Source organism: Rana temporaria, chromosome 5, assembly GCF_905171775.1.
Source record: "Rana temporaria chromosome 5, aRanTem1.1, whole genome shotgun sequence".
Classification (NCBI taxonomy): domain Eukaryota; kingdom Metazoa; phylum Chordata; class Amphibia; order Anura; family Ranidae; genus Rana; species Rana temporaria.
This window is the reverse complement of record NC_053493.1, coordinates 190,376,442-190,397,056: the sequence shown is the minus strand read 5'-3', so window position 1 is coordinate 190,397,056 and position 20,615 is coordinate 190,376,442.

Sequence of the window (20,615 nt, the reverse complement as noted above, 5' to 3'; positions counted from 1 at the left end):
CGACAAGACTTACAACATAAATAGACCTGAAGTGTGCCTTGGTGGTCTGGTCAGTATGCCAAGAAAAGGGGGCATACCCAAGGTAAGTAATGGGTAGTTAATTGAAGAAGGATATGCTGAGAAGTGCCCTGAAATAGGGAAGGGCGGGAGGGTGTCGAATGCGATTGAATGCGCAGACTCACGGACATGAGGTGAGCTGGAAAGAGTCGGCCCAGTGACGTGTAGTACCGCACACTGAACCGACAAAGAGCATGTGTGAGTGGGCTGCTTAAATACCCTCCGGGCTCCTCCCATAAACTCAGGCCACCATACTGGCCTTCTTATTTATGGTCGTTACCCTCTGACCGAGAGAGATGTGGATCACATAAACACGCGACAAGACTTACAACATAAATAGACCTGAAGTGTGACTTGGTGGTCTGGTCAGTATGCCAAGAAAAGGGGGCAAAAGACTCAGATAGGGAAATAGTTTATATTGATTTCTTGTATTTATTTAGCCAGCTTGGTAAAGGCTTGTGCCATCCCTTCATGAGGTTTTGGGATGTATGTGGCAAAACAAGGAGACTTCCATCAGCCTGGTATCTTGATTACGTAGTCTGGTACTCCCTGTTGGGAGGCAACTGAGGCTGCTCCAAAGAATGTCCAGAGAACTGACTGGGGTTTGAAGCCCAAGTTACTTAGGAGGATTCTGACATGCTTGACACACTGGCTGACACTCAGGGAGCTGGTTTAGAAAGGGTATCAACGAGCTACCATCAGATTGGCTGGGTAGATGGAGCAGTAGTGGGTCGAGCACCGTCACTGGGTGTCAGGCGTTGTCAGTCTGAAACAGGTTGATGTCAACCCCAGGGGCTGGTTTGTTGCGTTTGCAGACTGTGAGAGTGTAGTGGTTCGAAAGCGAGTCGGGTGGCGTCGGAGCAGTGTGTGACTGCCGGAGCCGCTGACTAAATTCACTAGGTTGTAGGGAACCGTAGAAGGCCTGATAGATGGCTGTTGGGGTGACTAGTCTGGGCAAAGCCCTAAACAGGGAACGAGTAAGGATTTTAGACATGTCCCTAAAGAGGGGACTCTTGAAAGGTAGGCGCTTGCCACTGACTACAGGTTGGTGCTTCTGTATGCCCTGTAGGAGGGACTTGACTGCATGGGCTTGAGAATGCTGACGGTTTACTGGGGTCCTGCAGGGACAGGAAATGCTGGATGCCATCTAGATATGGCGTGATAGTATTGAGAAATGGTCAGCTGCATGTGGCAATACGATATGAAGGCTAGGATGTGTCCAACTGCTGCTTCAGGGCAAGGGGCCAAAAATTTGCGATTAGTGTTCCAAGCAGTGCGATAGGCCTTCAGTGTGTTGCGTGCCAAGGAGTGGTTAATAAGTTGGATTGCGTTGGTGAGATGTGACTTCAGTCCATCGTCAGCAATGTCCATGGTGGGACAGGGATAGTTGTTGGGTCTGCTCCAGGCTCTTGCTGGAAAAAACATCCATTCCAAGGTTGGAATAGGAAAGCGCATCAGCTGCTTTTTGCATTTGCCTGGAAAAGGTCTACATAAGATATTAACTGGTGACGGAGTGACAGCTGCGCGAGCCTGCGCAGGAAGTGATGGGGAGTGATTTAGATCTACCTTAATCGATGATGTCGGCTGTGGCCTGATTGTCTGTGGTGAAGAACAGTGTCTGTCCTGTTCAAGTGTGGTCCCAGACCTGGGCAGCTGCCACGATGGGGTGCAGCACGAGGTGTGAAGAAGACTGGGTGAAGCAAAAATATAAGAGAATTTCTGGGGGCCAAGTTTTGGAGAACCAGTGGCAGCCTAAAAATGGCTGCAAAAGCCTTTGGTGGCTCGGCTGACACTGCCGGGATGAAGATTGAAATGCTGTTCTATCAGGTGGGGAAGTTGTCCCACATAGCTAAGTCTGCTACTGATGCTTGGTCTAGTTTGAGAACTTGGACTGGATCTTGCATTGGTGTGAGAAAATCAAGACAATACACAGGTGCTCAATAAGACGATATACATACACTCGCAGGCCAACGTGCACTCGCTGGTGCTGGATGAAAACCTGAACTAACCGCAGGGAAAAAACACAGAGAAAAGATGAGTGGCCCGCGTGCCACTGAAGATGAATGGCCAACTGGGTGCCACTGTGTGTTTGTGTGGCTGATTGTTTGTCACTGAGGTGTGTTTGCAAGTTTAGTTTGTATTCGGGTTTGCACATAGGTGCCTGCCGCAAAGTGTTTTATACTACTGCAGACAATATTGTGCGGTTGCAAGGGTGTCAGTGAGTGTCAGGTTGCTGGGATGATATTGTGTGGTTGCAGGGGCCTTGAGTATGAAGGTTTGTTTTGAGACGGCATTGCGTGTTTGCAAGGGTCTCAGTCTGGTTTGCTGAGACGATATTGCGTGTTTGCAAGGGTCTCAGTCTGGTTTGCTGAGACGATATTGCGTGGTTGCAAAGGTCGCGATGATTATGAGGTTTGTTTTGAGATGGCATTGTGTGGTTGCCACGACTTTGTATGGCTGCAAAGGTCTGAACGGGTGTCAGGTTGCAGAGATGAGATTGTGTGGTTGCAAAGGTCTAGACGGGTGTGAGGTAGCTGAGATGATATTACATTTAGCAAGGGTCTCAAATGAGTGTCAAGTTGCTGAGACAATATTCCCTTTTATTTATTTATTTTTTTATGAAAATGACTGTGAATGAAACGCTGGTAAACATGAGTTACCGCATCTGGCAGTGTTTACAAGCTGTTACAGGCATTGGCATTTCGAATACATTTCGAATGCCTCTGAACATCCGTCTGAACCCATTTTTTTTTTTTTTTTTACCAACAGCAGTGTACATGAGGCCAAAGATGATTTGTCTGGCTGCAAGGGTCTCAATGAATGCCAGGTTGCTGGGGCGAGACTGCATGGTCACAAAGGTCTTTAACGAGTGGGAGGTTGCTCAAGACAGTATTGCGTGGTTGCAAGGGTCTCGATGAGTGTGGCGCTGCTGAGACGGTATTGCGTTTGCAAGGGTCTGAACTATGGTGTAAGGCTGCTGAGACGGTATTGCGTGGTTGCAAGGGTCTCGATGAGTGTGGGGCTGCTGAGACGGTATTGCGTTTGCAAGGGTCTGAACTGTGGTGTAAGGCTGCTGAGACGGTATTGCGTGGTTGCAAGGGTCTCGATGAGTGTGGGGCTGCTGAGACGGTATTGCGTTTGCAAGGGTCTGAACTATGGTGTAAGGCTGCTGAGACGGTATTGCGTGGTTGCAAGGGTCTCGATGAGTGTGGGGCTGCTGAGACGGTATTGCGTTTGCAAGGGTCTGAACAATGGTGTGAGGCTGCTGAGACGGTATTGCGTGGTTGCAAGGGTCTTGATGAGTGTAGGGCTGCTGAGATGGTATTGCGTTTGCATGGGTCTCAACAATGGTGTGAGGCTACTGAGATGGTATTGCGTGGTTGCAAGAGTCTTGGTGAGTGTAGGGCTGCTGAGACGGTATTGCGTTTGCAAGGGTCTCAACAATGGTGTGAGGCTGCTGAGACGATTTTGCATGGTTGCAATGGTCTCAACAGGTGTCAGGTTGCTGGGCCGAGATTGTGTGGTGACAATTTTTTTTTTTTTGCACTTTTTATATTTCTTCTTGCGTTTTTTTTTTTTTTGGGCATTTTTTTTTTCATTTTTTTTTTTTGCGTTTTGTAAGGGTCATGTGTTGCAAGGGTCTTAACAAGGGTGTCAGGCTGCTGAGACAATTTTGTGTGCTTGCAAGAGTCTCCATGAGTGTGGGGCTGCTGAGCCGGTATTGCGTTTGCAAGGGTCTCAACATGGGTGTCAGGCTGCAGAGACGAATTTTGCGTGCTTTCCAAGAGTCTCCATGAGTGTGGGGCTGCTGAGACGGTATTGCGTTTGCAAGGGTCTTAACAAGGGTGTCAGGCTGTGGAGACGAATTTTGCGTCGTTGCAACGGTCTCAACAGGTGTCAGGTTGCGGGGCTGAGATTGTGTGGTGGCAATTTTTTTTTTCACTGCACTTTTATTTTTTTTTTTTTTTTTTTTTTTTTTTTTTTTTCGTTTTTTTTTTCTTTTTTTTTTTGCTTTTTTTTTTTTATATATATTTTTTTTGCGTTTTTTTTTATAATAATTTTTTTATTTTTTTTTGCAAGGGTCATGTGTTGCAAGGGTCTTAACAAGGGTGTTAGGCTGCTGAGACGATTTTGTGTGGTTGCAAGAGTCTCGATGAGTGTGGGGCTGCTGAGACGGCATTGCGTTTGCAAGGGTCTCAACAAGGGTTTCAGGCTGTAGAGACGAATTTTGCGTCGTTGCAACGGTCTCAACAGGTGTCAGGTTGCTAGACTGAGATTACGTGGCGGCAATTGTTTTTTTTTTTTTTTTTGCGTTTTATATATTTTTTCCTTTTTGCGTTTTTTTTTTTTTTTGCATTTTGTAAGGGTCATGTGTTGCAAGGGTCTCAGCAAGGGTATCAGACTGCTGAGATGATTTGCATGGTTGCAAGGTCTCAACCAATAAGAATTGGGTTACTGAGAAAGGTTAGAAACACCTGGTTTGTTTGTACCTTAAGCAAGCAGTATAAGGTAGAAGGACAACGCCTGTTTGAATCGTAGGTTCCGCAGGGGCCACTAATGAACGATATGGGAGACAACGAATGGTAGCAAATTGATAAGACATAAAGAATGTAATAACAAATCTTACTTGCGACAGTGGGCCATGCGAGTGAGTTTGCGGCGGACTGTGGCTGGAGTGAAACATGTCGGGAACGTGTAGCGTGATGCCGTGCATGGGGCAAAACAATGAGGTTTGGTGTAGAAAATAGAACACGAGAAGTGCGTATCCATGCTTTGTAAGCTCCACTGCGGGAACTAAACATATGGTACAGGTAGGGTTGCCAACTCATCCCTTTAAAACAGAACACATATTAATTACACAGGTTCTGAGGCTAATTTAATGCAAATAAGGCACCAAGTGAGTTTAATTACCCCCTTAATCAGCCACAGAACCTGTGTAATTAATATGTGTTCTGTTTTAAAGGGATGAGTTGGCAACCCTAGGTACAGGTGACACCATGAGTGGCCACAAATTTGACATGACAAACAAGCTAACGAATCCTACCTGGGACAGTGAACGTGCGACTGGGTTTGCTTTGGACTGGAGTGGATGTGCAACACATCCGAAGAGTGTGGTGTGGCGCCATGCATGACACACAGGCAATAACTTTGGTAAATGAGAGAGAAGAACCGTGTACAAGCAATTCGTAAGTTCCGCTGCGGGAACTAAAACACACGACATGGGGGAAACAATGAATGGCAACGGTAGAAAGTATGCAATGTATCTGATACAAAATGGTTGTAAAATGCATGAAATGAATCCGATACGAATTGATAGTAAGGAGTATTGAACGAATCTGATACGAATTGGTTGTAGAGTGTATGCTACCCCTTGCTTTGAAACTAAACACCTACCAACCACCCATCCCCCCAGGCTAATCAAGTGCAGACAAGGCACCATGTGAGTCCAATTACCACCTCAATCTGCCAAAGAACCCATACAAACACATGTCAATCTCCAAATGGATTTACAAATGAATCGTATGTTTGGCAGAAGGAAGTTACAAATGTACTACGCCTGTACTACGCCTGAGCCAAATGATGTTGAAACATAAGCAACAGTAACTCAGAAGCAGATTTTTTCCCAAAAGGGATGCAGGATAGGAAGCATAACGAATTGCAAGATTGCACAAGATACGAAAAGGTTTGAATCCTACCTGCGAAGTAAGCCGGAACCGCCGGCGAAGACCATGAAGGGAGAAGCCGCAAAGCGCTTGCGATGTCGAATGCGATTGAATGCGCAGACTCACGGACATGAGGTGAGCTGGAAAGAGTCGGCCCAGTGACGTGTAGTACCGCACACTGAACCGACATGGGCTCCTCCCATAAACTCAGGCCACCATACTGGCCTTCTTATATATACTTCCAGATTCATAGCCATCTACACTTTCTCATCTTAAGGTTTTTTCTTCTATAAAATATTTGGGTATAACTGTAACGGGAGGGCCAGTGGAACCCAGAAGCTCTTACAAAGTATGAGCCAGGAAATAATGGATTCAGAACATCTTGGACTACCTGAGATGGGGCAATAATGATTATCCACAATATATTCCAGGATATTGTTAAAGAACTAAATACTGTTTGTTGATTCTGAACTCAACAGGTTAATTGAAAGAGTGACTCATTCGATGTGGGGACACATACTGTTGTCTGTTGTGATGTAAATTAATCTAGGATGGCTCCTGAAGATCTGTCATTGTGGCTTGTGCTAATGGACCCTGTATTGTGTGAAGGAGTCCTGTGATAAATGTGTATTGCAAGTTAACAGACAGTGTAAAGGTCATGTGTCTGAGACATCAGCTGTAGTTAATTAGCTCATGTAAATTAGGTCAGAGTTGGAGTCATGGGGGCAGATTCAGATAGGAGATACGACGGTGTATCTCCTGATACGCCGTCGTATCTCTAAGGCCGGTCGGTCGTATCTATGCGACTGATTCAGAGAATCAGTGAGTTCATTGTGTGATGTTGTGGGTTACGCATAGATATCAGTTACGCATAGATATCCCTAAGATCCGACAGGTGTAACTGTGTTACACCGTCGGATCTTAGGCTGCAATTACATGCCTGCCGCTAGGTGGCGCTTCCGTATCTTTTACGCGTCGAATATGCAAATGAGAAGTTACGCCGATTTAAAAACGAACGACCGCCCGGGGGAAATTTTTTATTTTTATGTTGTTTGCGTTCGACTTTTTCTGGCGGAAAGTTACCCCTGCTATATGAGGGGTATGTGCGGCGTATCCTATGTTAAGTATGGCCGTCGTTCCCGTGCCGAGTTTTGAAATTGTTACGTTGTTTGCGTAAGTCGTTCGCGAATACTGCCGGACGTAATTTACGTTAATGTCGAAACCAATGACGTCCTTGCGACGTCATTTGGAGCAATGCACGCTGGGAAATTTTGCGGACTGCGCATGTGCAGTTCATTCGGCGCGGGGACGCGCCTGATTTAAATATTACACGCCCCCTACCTGCCGAATTTGAATTTGGCCGGGGGATTTACGCTACGCCGCCACAACTTTACAGGCAGGTGCTTTCTGAATAAAGCACTTTCCTCAAAAACTTGCGGCGGCGTAACGTAAATCAGATAGGTTACGCGGATCTAAAGATCTGCTAACCTATCTGAATCCGGCCCACGATGTCTACCAAAAAGATGTGTATTTGAGCTCATTGTGTGATGTTGTGGGTGGAGTTGAGTCATTGTTCATTTTGGATACTGCAGGATCCTAACTGTATATAAGAGCCTGATTTTCTCATTAAAGGGTCTATTCGTGTGGAACCTCAAACAGAGCTGTGTGTCTCGTTATTTGGGTTTGTTTGCCTGACTGTGGCGTGTCGATAGCTGTCTTGGGTTCGGAATGGAATATCTTAAACTGCGTTAACTCCTGTCCCATTTGGGGTTCCGTTACAATTGTTGGCAAGCAGTGGAATGATTCCCACCACCAGAAGAACAGCTACAAGAGAACACAGGACAATGGAGGCACAGTAGGAACGGCTAAAGCTCTTTTCCCTCAAGGACTTACTGGAGAACCGGGGCAGAGTGGCCAACACCCGTAAGATGAGGGACATGATCACAGAACGATTTGAAATGGATGGAGCTGAAAGACCCAACATAACGGAAAGGCCCAGCATAACAGACAGGACACCCAAGGAGGCAAGTTTTGATCGGGCTGTTAAACTAAGACTGGCACACTATGGTCCTAACCCTCCACCGGAGATCATAGACCGAGTTAAAGCAGCTGTGGACGCATATTAGCTACAGCAAAGAGGTTCTGCAGCAGCAGAAGTCACAGCAGCACCAACTGAAAGGAGAAAGATACATTTTGCTGCTTTTAAGAATTTCATTGAAACTGAAGGGGAGATTGATGGGTACCTTGTCGATTTTGAACGGCAATGTGCCCTAAACAGGGTACCCACAGAGGAATGGGTTACCATTTTGTCTGGGAACTTGTCCGGCCGGGCCAGTGAAGCATTCAGGGCCATCCCAGACGAGGATATTATGAACTATGGACTGGTAAAAGAAGCACTTTTGGCCATGTATGCCGTCACACCAGAGGCATACCGGAGGCGGTTTAGAGAGATGAGCAAGCAGACTGGAGACTCATATACCGAGTGGGCATGCCGCCTACACCGCACTGCATCCCACTGGGTCAATGGATGCCAAGCAGGATCCAGGGAAGAGGTGCTGCAGGTGTTCCTGCTGGAGCACTTCTTTGACAGACTGTCCCTGGAAGTCAGAGAGTGGGTCCAGGACCAATAACCTTTCTCCTTGTCTGAAGCAGCTCGCCTGGCGAATGAATACACAGACGCCCGCAAACTGGATAACTCCGTGGTCAAGACAACAGCTCGGGTGGATTATCGATCGGCGGCACCCCCTCCGGCTATTGCCTACCAACCCCAGCCGTACCGCCCTACAGCACCACCTCCAGTGCCCACTTATCCTCAGCAGCCTAGGTTCAACTCCCAGGGCTACTCACAACCCATCAAGTGTTTTGGGTGTAAACAGCTAGGGCACAAAAAGCTAGACTATCCATTTAATCCACCCAGGCAATCACAGTCATGGAGACAGCCAGTAATGGTAGGACCCCCACACATCCATGCCTGCGGCCCACTGCGTTGAGGAGGAAGAACATTGGGGTGTCCTGCACGAGGCAGATCCAATACAAGCAGCTAACCAGGACAACAGGCAGCAACACTGGCAGACTGTCTGGGTCAATAGAAAGGTAGCCAATGGCCTATGTGATACTGGTGTCACCATGACCCTGCTACAGAAGAACCTCATCCCAGAGAGCCAGCACACCGGAGACACTGTAGGTGTAAGAGTAGCGGGAGGCACCGACTTCCAGCTACCCGTTGCCCCTGTTCACCTGGATTGGGGGGTTGGTTCGGGACACGTGAATGTGGGGGTGATGAAGGATTTGCCAGCGGATGTATTACTGGGGAATGATTTGGCCCCCCTCGTTTCTGCTTAGGCCCAGATGTGCCTCACTGTAGCCAACCCAGTGACTACCTGTGCCCAGACCCGTGCTGCTGGAACCAACCCGCTTGCTGCTGAGACACGGGTAAGACTATCTTCCCCGACATGTACCTTAGATCAGGCACAATATCACAGTCTAAAATTGGAATGTGACAAGTTGGCCAGTGAGAAATCGGAGATGCAACGACACTATTGTCATGTATTATGAGTAGGGATGAGCTTCGAGTTCGAGTCTAACTCATGTTCGACTCGAACATTGCCTGTTCGCCTGTTCGGCGAACAACGAACAATTAGGGGTGTTCACGGCAAATTCGAAAACCCGCGGAACACCCTGTTAAAGTCTATGGGAGAAATCTAAAGTGTTAATTTTAAAGGCTAATATGCAATTTATTGTCCTAAAAAGTGTTTGGGGACCTGGGTCCTGTCCCAGTAAACATGTATCAATGCAAAAAAAAGTTTTAAAACCGGACGTTTTTTCAGGAGCAGTGAATTTAATAATGCTAAAAGTGAAACAATAAAAGTGTAATATTACTTTAAATTTCATACCTAGGGGGGTGTAAAGTCAGCATGTGAAAAAGCGCATGTTTCCCGTACATAGAACTGTCCCTGCACAAAGTGTCATTTCTGAAAGAAAAAAAGGCATTTAAAACCGGCTTTGCGGCTCTAATGAATTGTCGGCTCTTTCAATTACAGAGATGATTCATTCATAAAGAATAAAATAATGTGTGGGGGTTCCCCCAAATTAAATCACCAGGCCCTTCAGGTCTGGAATGGATATTAAGGGGAACCCCGCCGTAAAAAAAAAAAATGACGTAGGGTTCCCCGCAAATATCCATACCAGGCCCTTCAGGTCTGGTGTGGATTTAAAGGGGAACTCCACCCCAAATAAAAAAAAAATGGCGTGGAGTCCCCCTAAAAATCCACTCCAGACCCTTATCCGAGCACGTTAACCTGGCCGGCCGCAGAAAAGAGGGGGGACAGAGTGCGCCCCCCCCTCTCCTGAACCGCACCAGGCCACATGCCCTCAACATGGGGAGGATGTCCCCATGTTGATGGGGACAAGGGCCTCATCCCCACAACCCTTGCCCGGTGGTTGTGGGGGTCTGCGGGCGGGGGGCTTATCAGAATCTGGAAGACCCCTTTAACAAAGGGGACCCCCAGATCCTGGCCCCCCCTATGTGAATTGGTAATGGGGTACACTGTACCTCTACCATTTCACGAAGGAAGTGTAAATAGTTAAAAAAAAAACACAGACACCGTAGAAAAAAATCCTTTATTAATAAAAAAAATTATAAAAAATCCAGCGATGTAAATCCACTGTCTCCTATCCAGCGATGGATGATCTCTCCAGCGACGGATGATCAGCGGTCCGGTCCAGCGATGCAGAAGATCCATCCGTCCAGAGCGCAGCAGGGGAGCTTCACTCTCCGCTGGACACAGCCCAGCGCAATGACGCGCTGGAGCTGTGACATTACTTATGTAGGGGAAGCGGCCACCCGTCACGTGACCCTGTTCGACTCGAACTCGAAGCTCATCCCTAGCCACCACCACTGGAATATCAGTGGCCTCATCAGGCACAAGTGTCATGTAGTTTGTTGAGGATCTCTTTAGGAAATTGTGCAATATGCAGGAGCAAAGTATGACATGGTTCTGATTCTACTTAAGAAACCTACAGTCCTTATCTTGTTTGCACTGCCTATATACTGCTGTTCAAAGTATATAGGGCCAAAAGGTCTTGTCAGAGCCGATCCTCTCTATAGGCTCACTATGCAAGCCGCTTAGGGCCCTGCAAAGCTGCAAAGGGCCCCCCAAATTACTAGAGGCCCCGCCTGGTGAGAAGTCATTTTCGCCCCCTCACCCCGCTTCTAAACTCGCTGGCTGAATCATTTCCGACAGCAGAACACCCCCTCCCGCGCTTCTCAACTTTCTTTAATGTGACATGTCACTGTCGTCAGCACCCCCCGATTCTCATTTTTAATGTGCCATGTCATTTTGCTTAGGGCCCCAGGGAGGTCAGGATCGGCACTGGGTCTTGTAATGACCTGGGGGGAGTGGTGGCGGGGAAACTCATGCTATTTTTTTCAATGATTTTTATCCATATTGCAGGGACCAAACATTACATTAAAGCCGCAAGCAGTATTAAATTACTTTTTTCTGAGAGTAATCTCATGTTGTGCAGGGACATTTCTAAACATGTGCCACTACTATAGACACCCAGCAGGTACCATATTTAAAGGAATTTTTTTTTTCACTTTAAGCATCATTAAAATCGCTGCTCAAGAAAAAACTACAGTTTTTAAAAAACAAATTTCCATTGATACATGTTCCCTGGGGCAAGACCCGGGTTCTCAAAGACGTTTTCCATCAATAACTTGCATATTGGGCTTTAAAATTAGCACTTTTGAATTCGAATGTTCGAGTCCCATAGACTTCAATGGAGTTCTAAATGTTCGCGCGAACGGACGGTCTGTTCGAACGTTCTGGTGCGAACCCAACCCGGGTATGTTCGGCTCATCCCTAGTGGGGACACTTATCAACTCCAGACTTGACTATGCAAATGCCCTCTATCTTGGACTCCCAAAATACCAAATCACTCGTCTGCAAGTCGTTCAAAATACGGCCGCTCGACTTCTGACTGTGAAAAAAACATGGGAATCAATCTCACCTTCGTTGAGATCCCTTCATTGGTTGCCCCTAAAAGACAGAATCACTTTCAAAGCACTCTGTCTAACGCATAAGTATATTCTGGGAAATGCCCCCCAATATCTATGCGAGAAACTAAACGCTCACAACACCAATCGCATTCTGTGATCCACCAACCAAAATCTACTCCAGATACCCAAAGCCAGATACAAGTCCAAAGGAGAATGAAGATTTGCGGTCCAAGGACCCAGACTATGGAACGCTCTACCAACCACCATCCAATTGGAGGTAAACCACCTGGCCTTCAGGAGAAAGATCAAGACCCATCTCTTCTGAGGGCCCAGGGAATGGATACCAAGCGCCCAGAGGTGATTCAGTTCGCATGTGTTGCGCTATATGTTTCTCACTTACTCACTCATACATGCACCATTTATATATGCCAAAGTATTGGGGCATCCTCCCTAAAAAGTTAAGAGCAAATCGCTCCTCCGCCCCTGTTGCCCCCAATGCTTCGGCATATATGCTCTTTTTTAACTGTGGTGGTGAAATCACCTCCTACAGCGTTGGAGTCACGGCTTTATGTATCGTGAGAGCAAACGCTGTTGCTGTCAAGATAAATAAATCTGCGCTGCAACAGAATGGCGTACCTGCTAAGCAAATGATGGTTAACATTAAAACAAAGAAACATTACAGTATAACAGTAAGACCTTACAATACCATACCTGCAAAGCAAATACAAAAAAAAGTTGTAAAAAAATAAAAAAATGTAATGCAACCTGTGCCTAATATATATATATATATATATATATATATATATATATATATATATATATATATATATATATATATATGTATATATATGTATATATATATATACCGAAGCATGGGGGCATCTTCCCACAAAAGTTATGCAGCATACACAGCTCGTATAACAGTGTAAATTTGTTGTTCCCTCAAAATAACTCAACATGCAGCCATTACTGTCTAAACCGCTGGCAACAAAAGTGAGTACACCCCTAAGTTAAATTTGTCAAAATTGGGCCCAATTACCAATTTTCCTTCCCCGGTGTCATCTGATTTGTTAGTGTTAAAAGGTCTCAGGTGTGAAAAGGAAGCAGGTGTGTTCAATTTGCTTTTATCGCTCTTACTCTCTCATACTGGTCACCAGGGCTGGACTGGGAAAAAAATTTGGCCCTGGACTTCATCCAGACTGGCCCACTTTTACAAGTCTCTCCCATGGCGGCCGGACAACTCCCGCACCATCCCCCCCCCCCGGCCACCCAAGCCCCCTCTCCCCCTTCACTAGCCACTAGCCGTTATACTTTATTAGAGTAGAACGGTTGGTACTGGTACTCTTATAGGCAGTACCAGTGGAGAAGCTAGACATTATTTCACCCAGGGCAAAGAATCAGTTCGGTGCCCCCCCTTATGGGACAAGTTTAGGAAGAAGTGAGAAACTCCCAGGCCATAGCTGTTGAGTCAGCTGTCTGTCCCCTCCCCCATGCTCCTCTGGTCCTCCCCCTGATTCTTTGTTCCTCCAGGTGAGTGCTGCGGGGAGGGAGAGGAGGTGAGCTCTGCGGGAGAGACAGAGGAGCGTAGGGGGGTGGCGTTCCTCTGTCACTGAAGCCGGCCCACTGAGCCATCGGCCCACCGGGAAACTCCCTGTAGTCCCAATGGCCAGTCCATCCCTGCTGGTCACTGGAAGTTCAACATGGCACCTCATGGCAAAGAACTCTCTGAGGATCTGAAAAAAAAGAATTGTTGCTGTACATAAGATGGCTTAGGCTATAATAAGATTGCCAAGACCCTGAAACTGAGCTGCAGCATGGTGGCCAAGACCACACATCGGTTTAACGGGCAGGTTCAACTGAGAACAGGCCTCGCCATGGTAGACGAAAGAGAAAAAAGTGGTGCCTTCTAAGCGTAGCAAAGTAAATGTTTTATTAAAAAGTTGCAAAGAACATAGGAAATAAACTCACAGAGGAGCTAAAATGTTAGGGCTTTTCTGTATTACTCTGCATCTGCTATGTCCTGGGAGCTGCTGGTGCTACTAGTGCCCTGATGTTGGAGGACGGAATCTCTGTGTCTCCTCTCCTCTGTCGGCAGCGGTGGTGGAACCAGACGCTCTCAGCAAACGGAGACGGAGGACAGTATTCCCTGGAGCACAGCCACAGGTGTCGTCACTTCCGGGTCTGAGGTCAGCGGGGAGGTGCGCATGTTCAAAGCATGCATGCTTCTTCCTCAGGCTCTATAGGGGCCATCTTTGGCCAGGGTAATTATAACGAACAGGACGGTATCTTATTGGCTAACCCAATCGCCATGGAAACACATGCGTACCTCGACAAAAGTTTAAAGGCTTATATGCATGGTATTGTCATAAAAAGTGTTTGGGGACCTGGGTCCCGCTCTGGGGGACAAGTATCAATAAACAAAAAAGAAAAAAACTCTGCGTTAAACCCAAATGTCAAGTGAAGAAAAAATGAAAAAAAAAATCCTAATAAAATAGGGGGTGAATAAAAATGTGAAAAAATATGTGATTCAAAAAGGGTGATGCTGCTGCTTATAAAAGCCTAAATACATAAATCTCAAAGAAACATACAAACAGAAATAAGCGCGCAACCCACATATTGTAATGCAATAAGTACAAAAGAGCTAGTGCATATAAATAAAATAATAAAAAATTATTATCACTATAGTGAAATAGTTTCAGTGTATCAATGCACACAAAAATATTATATCAATGCACATTTGCAAATATATAGTGAAAAACACAGTGTAGTTAAGTTGACCAAGTGTTAACTACCCATGGTGGAGGTAGTACAAACAATATGTGGTGAATTAAAGTCCCCAAAAAATTTAAGAAAAAGTTAACAGCAGGACACTCCCAGGGTTCAGTTCACCGATCGCTGCAATACTCAGTACAATATCTGGAAGATGCTTGAATCTTATTTTCAGTCAAAAGATGTGAAATTACTGACTCTTACCAGACAAGATGGACCTCGGTTTAGGGAGGTCAATGAAGCGTGTGTATCAGCCTACCAGCCCCGGTAAAAGATCACTCAACTCAGGGAGGGGCGCTTCTGTCTTGCAGGAAGAGGAAAAACCTTCAGCTGTTTCTCCAGACCGAATCACACAGGAAGACGGTAGTCAGATTCAACTTAGCTTTTACCAGACACTAAATCTGAGAGTATTGACTCAGTAGAAAAAAAAGGAATAAGATCCTCATAGTGAAGTATGTCCAAAAAGGTAATTTATTAAAAAGTCATTTAAAAATGTCACAGCAATAGTGTTGAGCAGAATATGCCATATTCGATTTCGCGATATATCTCGAATATATATTCGAATATTCGAGATATATTCGCTAAATTCGAATATTCGTGATATTTTATCGAAATTAAATTATTGCGATTTTTCGCTATTGCGAATGCGAAAATAATTGCGAATTTTTAATAACTGCGGTAGGAGCACTCTAATTGGCTCACAATATTCTTGATATTTTGTCGAAATTTTGCAAAATGCGAATGCGATATTGATGGCGAAATTTCGACAACAGCGCTAGGAGCACTCTGATTGGCTCAGAATATTCGTGATATTTTATCGAAATTTCGCAAAATGCGAATGCGATATTTATTGCGCAATTTCGACAAATGCTGGAGGAGCGCTCTGATTGGCTCAGAATATTCGTGATATTTTATCGAAATATCGCAACATGCGAATGCGATATTTATTGCGCAATTTCGAGAAATGCTGTAGGAGCACTCTGATTGGCTCAGAATATTCGTTATATTTTATCGAAATATCGCAACATGCGAATGCGATATTTATTGCGCAATTTCGAGAAATGCTGTAGGAGCGCTCTGATTGGCTCACTCTGAAATCGAATATTCGAGATATTTTAACGCAATTTCACAAAATGCGAATGCGAAATTGATTGCAGATATTTCGAAAACTGCTGTAGGAGCACTCTGAAATCGAATATTTATGATATTTTAGCCAAAAAATATTTTGATCGCGATTTTTCGATCGCGCATGCGCAATCGCGCGAACAACACGCGACCATTTCCTGGACCCTTGCCAGTTTCCAACTTTATGATCGCAACGCAATCGCAGAGCAAGATGGTTGGAAGTAATTTCACTGTATCTGAGGAAAAGATGCTGATTTGTGTAAGTATTTTGACCACTGTTATTTCATTATCTTCAACTGCATTTTAGTCTAGTTTAAAAGTTAGTATATATGATCAGATATTAGTATTTCACAAACAATGTGTCTCCTGTTTTTACAAAACTACAAGTCCCAGCATGCCTGGACAGCTGCAGACACCCTGGTTGGTAAATGTGTATTTAGGCACTTTTCCTTGTTATTTAGCATAATGAATTTAACATTTTTTTGGACATAGGACGTATGCGAACGTCCTGACTTCAGGGTCCTCAAGGCCCAAGGACGTTCGAATACATATTGCCCTTTAGATGTTGCAGAACTACAACTTCCAGCATGCCTGGGAATGCTGGCACTTCTAGTATTGTAAGTTCTGCAGGCCCACATTTTTCAGGCCTTTATGCACGGGTCTCTAAACTGTGGCACCCTAGATGCAGCAAAAGTAAAATTCTTACCATGCACTGACAGACCGTGGCTGATGGGAGTAGTAGTTTTGCAACAGCTGGAGGTGGACTGGTCTTGAAACCCTGAGTTAGGTAACAAACCCGTAGTGTTTTGCAACCATTCTGCCTCCAGCGGTTTTTTTTCTGTTGAAAAGCCTGTGGCGTGCAAAACACAACCCAAAAACTCCACCCGGTGCAGGGAAAAATTTGCACACACCTAAAGAGTGACATCACAAAAAACTGCGACGGTTGCATACGTCAGTGGTCCTCCGAAAAGGTCCCGTCTCTGACCCCCCGGGGTGTTAGGCTCCTGACAGGGAAAAGAGTTACTGTGGTCCATACAGCCGAAGCCATATGGACCCATCTCGGTCCAAGCAGCCGAAGCCACAAGGACCCAACATCCTCGGAGGGACTGCCGAAACAGAACCCTCCTCGGTGAGGCTCCCCCGAAGGGAGACCCCATGAGAGCCGGTGAACCTAACCAGAAGGCCGAGTCTACCAACTCCCAAGACTTTCAGAGACCGGCCCGAGGACCAGCACCCTACTCGCCACACATAAAGTGCAAGCACCAAAACAAAAAGAGTGACAAACAAAACAGAACACGGGGAAAAATAATAAAAGAAAGTGGGGAAAAGGAAGATGGGAGAGTGAGGAAAGTGACCAATGTGAAATAATTCTGCCTCCAGCTGTTGCAAAACTAAAACTCCCTGCATGCAACTGGCTGCAATTACCCCCCCCCCTCTCCCCCAATGTGAATGTACAGGGTATATTCACATGGGCTGTGGCTTACCGTGTGCTTCTAGCTGAAGCAAATTCGGCGCTGCAGCTCAAACCCTCAGCGGGAAACTACTGTGAACCCCATGCCCCTCTGACTGTACCTTAAAAACACTACACCACACTAAATATAAATGAAAAAACATAACATATACACATACCCCTACATAACCACCCTCACCTCCACATTAAAAGAAAACATCTTGTACGGCACTGTTTCCTAAACGGAGCCTACAGCTGTTGCAAAACAACTCCCCGTTATTACTGGACAGCCATTAACTGTCCAGGCATGCTGGGAGTTAAAGTATAATTGTTGTACAGCTGGTGACGGTGAGCTACATGGTGTATCAGAGCATGCTGGTAGTTGTAGTTGTTAAATAACATCAACTCCATTATTTATTCAAAATTAATTCATCAAAAAGTCAAAATAAACAAACATATTATTGTTCCTATATAAAGATAGGGATGAAAAAAAATAATCTATTGTACAGGCCCATTATCAGTGTCTAAAAATAATTATAGCGGTCAGATGAATAGCAACGCATATCTCCCCTATACGTGTATCCTGTGTTGTTAATAATATATACATAATTATGCAAATGATAATGGCTGCTATATTTATGCAAAAAAGGTGGCGACCGAAATGGCAGGATATAAAATCTGTCATGTTACCCCTGTCATTGATTAATAAGGCGAGAATGCTTCCAATTGTTGAATACCATACATTTACGTCATATATCCATAAGGCTGTCAACAAAAGTATTACAATATACTTTGTTCTTCATCTTGCAGAAGTTCCTGGAAACAGGGTACGACCAGCTCCGCAGGCAGCCAGAGAAAAAGGCTGTGGTCAGCGCCCTAATGACCGACTTTGGCGGCCAACACAATCAGCTGGCGATTGTGAAGAAGTGGTCTGACCTGAAGAGTCGCCACATGGAACAGGTCAGACGTCTTCGGGATAGATATCATCCAGGTAAGTTATTGTTGACAGTTATGTTTTTTTTTTCCAAAGTGTATTTTGTGCGTGAACTCGAGAGAGAGAGGAGCCGGCCTGCAGGAGTTGGGAGGCCTCCCCCAGAGGCAATCTGCCACATTTCTCCATGCCCCGGGTGGCAATGGCGGGTGTGAGGGGGTCCTCCCAACCCCACCTCGCATAGCACACCCACCGTGGGCGGGGCTGAGACCACCAAACTCAATTCACATGTAGCCGAGAGCGGGATCCGAACCCCTAGTTGCAGAGGTGAATCGCTTGTCAGCGCAGTGGCAATCGCGTTGAGCCACCGCAGCTCCTTTGGTGACAGTTATGTAAGGTCATATGTAATTCATGTAAGGTCAGATGTTGTTAACCAAGATGCCATGTTGTGCTAACATATATCACCACCAGCCAAGGTATTCATAGTACTGTTGAAAAAAGACATGGGACAGCAGACAGGAACACAGAAGTTATGTGGGAACATACTTTTCCCATTGCTTTGCATGGGACTTTAAACAAAAACCCAGACCCTCACCAATGTGGGTAGTTAAGGGATAAATTAACGATCCTATACTTTAAGTGGATGTATAGGTAACATGTGACCAAGTGTTATTGAAATATCTACAGCTGTTATGAAGTAACATGTATTTCCCATAGAGTTGAATGGGACTTTAAAGAAAAACCCCGACCATGGCAAATGGGGGTGGGTAAGGGTTAAACCACCTATCCTATGTTTGTGGCTGACATATAAGTAACCTGTGTGCCAAGTTTCATGTAAATATCTTTAGCCGTTTGTACGTGATGCTGGAACATACATACATACATACATGCACACACACGTTGAGTTTTATATATATAGATTCCCACTAAATTCCTGTGTTAGGCGTGGGGTTGTTATAGTAATCCCGTGTGCTCCATCAGGCCCTTTTTTTAACATGAGATCGTCTGAACAAAACAAAGGAGACAAAAACAGCTCATTTTAACATGGTGGCATCCCAGCTCACGCTCAGTCCCCTGTAGTGCCCACAAGACCCTTTAATATAACATTGTCCCATTGGTTAACTGTCTATATAAATCAATTTGTATTCATATACAATACAGCAGAGTACACAGAATTTGCATACGTCATTAGAAAACATTTTTATAATATATGAACATTGTGTTATTATAGGAGCTCCGCTACCGGTTGTGCGCGCCAAGCGCAGAAGGCGCCAGGCCGATGAGGAGGAGGAGGAGGATGCGGCAGAGGAGTGTTAGGTTCGGTTCTGGTTCTGTTGCCTAGGCTGGACCTTGGACAGTTGGATATTTTAACCCCCACACCGGTCGGTCAATTTATAACACAGACACGATATATGCTGTATTAGAGATTGCAAATTGTCTATATTGTTCAGAGTATTTTATACAGATTCAGATGTTCCTCTTTTAACAAGTTTCATTCTTACAAGCTACTTGCACACAGGATGTCTGTGCCGGAACTAGCCATTTAGCATAATCTATTTGTATTTTATGAAAAACCGCAAAACTTAAATGATAGAATAGAAGCAAAAACAAAAAATACATATTGAAATGTCTCTACAGAGACCTATGTTATATAAAATGGAATCCTAGATCTCAAAATGGAGTAGCTAATGTCAGACATATAATATTCCATTATTTCACATTCCTTACATCCCTCCTCTGATCCCAAAGAATGTTTACTTTCTTGGGATCACTCACTATACCAAATTTGGTTCGCCATCTAAATGGTATGAATCTTTTCCTTACTATGACTAATTTTGGGTCTTGGCCTTTTCCTATCTTATGTATCAACCTGGGGTGAAGTAGCAAACCACAAAAGCGGTCACCACAAACAGTATAAGCAATAGTCCACAATATTTCCCTCCTTGTATCGTTCTATTGTACACCTGATTGGCAGTTAAGTGCTGGTTTTCCCGGACCCTTGCTCTATGGAGGGAGCCATCAGGGTCTCTAGCTTTGCGTCCTCCTTGTCCTTGAGCCCTCGCTCCAAGAGGGGAGCCATCGGGGCTTCTAGCTTTGTGTCCTCCTTGTTCTTGAGCCCTCGCTCCAAGGGGGGAGCCATCGGGGCTTCTGGGGTCTTTATCTTCAAGGGACCTTTTCCACCGTATATGGACCTTGGTAAATGGGGCCTGTCTTTCTCCTCACGGCCAATTGCTTAACCAATACCTCATCTCAGGTATAAAGGGGTGAGTTGGATCTGTGGAAAGAGGAGAAAGGGTGACAGCAACTCCTTCTTGGGTATGTTGGATAGTACTCACCAGATGTTTCATCCAAGTCTCCTGTTGAGAAAACAAATCATTATCCTTTCCTACACTATTCTCAGCTGGAGGATGTCCCATGAGTATCTCAAAAGGGGAATACCCTCTAGAATTAGGAGTGACCCTTATCTGGTAAAGTACACCTGGAAGATAATGTTTCTATTCATTCGTTCCACAATTACCAAAAGATATTTTACATTTCCTTTCTGTTTTAGCATATGTGTAAAGTCTATTTGTAAGTCTGTAAGAGGTCCTAATGGAGGGGGCAAATCATGTGCAGGGA